The sequence below is a fragment of the Triturus cristatus genome, chromosome 7, assembly GCF_964204655.1.
Source record: "Triturus cristatus chromosome 7, aTriCri1.1, whole genome shotgun sequence".
Lineage (NCBI taxonomy): Eukaryota > Metazoa > Chordata > Amphibia > Caudata > Salamandridae > Triturus > Triturus cristatus.
This window is the reverse complement of record NC_140590.1, coordinates 1,265,160,254-1,265,163,353: the sequence shown is the minus strand read 5'-3', so window position 1 is coordinate 1,265,163,353 and position 3,100 is coordinate 1,265,160,254. Positions and strand designations below refer to the sequence as shown.

The 3,100-nt window shown below is 38.7% G+C and overlaps 1 pseudogene; it reads left to right on the top strand.

Moving 5' to 3' along the window:
- Positions 1-712: 712 nt before the first annotated feature.
- Positions 713-997, top strand: LOC146811790 (SH3 domain-binding glutamic acid-rich-like protein 3 pseudogene; annotated as a pseudogene).
- The last annotated feature ends 2,103 nt before the right edge of the window (positions 998-3,100 follow it).

Here is a 3,100-nt window from a genome sequence, read left to right as displayed (position 1 = left end):
CCTTGTCCACACCTGTAGTGGAAACAAAATACAAGCAAATAATTTCTAAGTTGAAGGTTAAATACGAATTGCATGTTAGACTTTAAACGTGAGCTTGAACTGAACTCTTTCTTGAGGCCCAGTCTCATATCAATTTAGCAGTGTACAGGGTTACAGAATACATGCACATTTCTACACAAATAATAAATGCAGCTTTGTAATACAAGAATAAATTGTAAAGAACTATGAAGATGTCATTCCAAAGGCACCAGCATGGAAATAATTCTTGAAATACGTATAAATGTTTAAACATTAGTCTACACATCCACATTCTATTTTATTAACCTCACAAATAGACACATTCAAACGTTAACTTCTCCTGTCACATTGATATATAAATATTACTTTTATTTGTCACGTTCTATGCACACAATTATAAATCTCATTAATCTCACATGGAGTACTTTAAATATGCAATACTCAATTTTCCTCAGTAACATTAATCATACAGAATATATTTGAGTGCTGACTGCACATGATTATGGCGCACTCCTACAGTATCTCAGAATGGGATAAAAATTACACTGCTCCAGCTCCAGTCTCCCACCGCCCTCCTTCAACCTCTTTAGTACCAGCCTGTTTACACAGAGCTGTCTTGGATTGCCCATTTGATTTTCCTAAGAGAGAAGCCTGATCAGCAGCTTTAACATTTTCCGGTGCAAGAGTGCAGAACATGAGTCTGAAAGTGTTTTGCACGTCTGTGACGGCCTCAAAGGTGATAAAGTCCCAGCAGGCAGAAATGACCCGGATCCTGGAGTCGAAAGGGATTCAGTACGAGTATGTTGATATCTCTCAGGACAACAGCTTCCTTGAGGAAATGAGGGCCAAATCGTGGAACCCAAAAGCTGTTCCTCCCCAGATTTTCAATGGAGACCAGTACTGTGGGGATTTCGAAATGTCCAAGGATGCCATTGAATGTGATACCATGACTGAGTTCCTGAAGTTGAGCAAAGAGTGAGTCATGATCATCTCATTTTCATCTCAGACTGACTGCATTCCTACCTGGCCAGATCCAGTTCTGCAACTCCTGAGCTGTCTCCACATTCCCCTGGAACTTCAATCATCATCTTACCCTGCGCCACGTATGTCACAGCGTGGTGGAGCCAGATGTTGCTGTGCATTCCGTCTGCCTATATCTTTCAGCCTCTGCAGCTTCCAGTGCCACCTCTCTCTCAAGAGGCTAATCTCATTCCATTGCATTTGAGGGACCATGTGGGCAGATTATTCAGTTCTTTGTTGCTTTGCTTGATGAATGATCTTCATATTCTAATGTGTTAATTACCATTTCCCTCCTCCAGGTAAAAATTAAAAAAAACATGCAAACTACTTTGACCTTCCCAGTCTTAAGTGCTGCTTAACTTGACAAGCCCTTTGCTCTTGTTCAAGTTCGAAAACTTCACACAGTACCTGGGCACTCCTGTGCGTAAAACCTCTTTTCCTGGACTGTCTTGATTTGTGTATGCCACAGGCATTATAAATGCTGATGAGCCTGCCTTTTCCATCAATCTGAGTGTACACACTTTCCCAGTATTCCATACTCTGCTGCTTTTGTAATCTCTGGACCAATACACTTGTAATGATTCCTGCCAAAAGGGAAGTTGAAATTGTGCTTTGTCTTCCAAGCTGCTAATAAATGTGATTGGACCTTGGTCCATTGCCTTTAAAAAAAATAATAAATCTGCTTTTTTGGGGTTTCTTTCATGTCCCCATCAGGGACCCCTAAAGCACTGATCCCTCCGATAGTGTCCATGGACAGGAAGCATCAGATAACTTTTCAGCATCTCTAAAGACTCTGCTGTATGTGTTCTATTTTTAAATTGATAATTTGGTCGTATTTTGAAACAGGGAATCCAAAGTCGACTTTTCGGTTTTCGAAGTGTCTTCTTTTGTAATTCCCAAATTCTCTTTTGGCGTACTAAAATGTGCATGATTAGTCCTGACTCATTCGTGCTCCTTATATTAGCATGTAGAAATAAAGAAAAAAAATCAGAAACCTTTATTGGTACCGGTCTACAAAACAGCTCTCACATTTCTAACTTGTTTTCATATTCGCTTTTCTTTCCTGAAGACAGCAAACAGATCTTGGTGCCACAGTCATGCATTAGCTAAGTAACTGCAAAAACCAGCATAATCACCAAATGGCCAGTGGGAGTACGGGCCTGGAGGGCACGCAGGAGGTGACTTGTAGAGAGATAAAGCAATGGGCAGAGAATGGGTGTTTGGGGGCAGCTGACCACAGGAAGGTCTACCTCCCCCGGGATATTGGGAGGGTGGCATAGTCCAGCGACTATAGCAAAAATACAAAATGAATTTTATTATATATCAAACAAATAAGACATTATAGCATTCTTACAAGAGCTTGCGTGTCCATCATGCACACTTCCAATCGTACTTTCAATTGTACAAAAACATTACATTTATTAACAATTATACATATAAAACAAATGATATTATAGAAAAAGATTCAATTAAAAAAGAATGTGGCACAAATTTGGTTGACTGGAATATTCTACGCGCGTTTCGGCACACCAAAGTGGCCACAGGGGAAAGACAATGAAGGTTCTGTAGAGATTAAAAAAGGGAAAGTGTCTTATAATTATAGAAGGGTTCAACAATGACAGCATTAATAAATGAAGATGCAATACAATAATTGTGTGCATTGAACAAAGGAGGAGAACTACCAAGAAGGTAATGAAAGTACATGAGTCATATAGTTTGATTAAAGAAAAGATTAATAAGTAGTGGCAGTGACAATAGGTCTACTGATTAATATAAAGCAATAATGCAATGAATAAAGAAAAGAAAGGGAATAGACAACCACCATAGATTTCATAAAATAAATACACCCATGTCAAACGTGCTTATTAGTAGCTCTTTTTTATAGGTGTATGGTACAAAAAAAAAAAAAAATGTTAAATCCCCCCTCTCTTTTCTGTTTTCTACTCCTTTTTGTCTTTTTCTTCCTGTTTGTTGGGTATTTTTATTCTTTTCAACGCTATATAAGTTTGACATACCGTCACTAATAGTGGTATCTCTGTAGCACAATCACATTTTAATACAT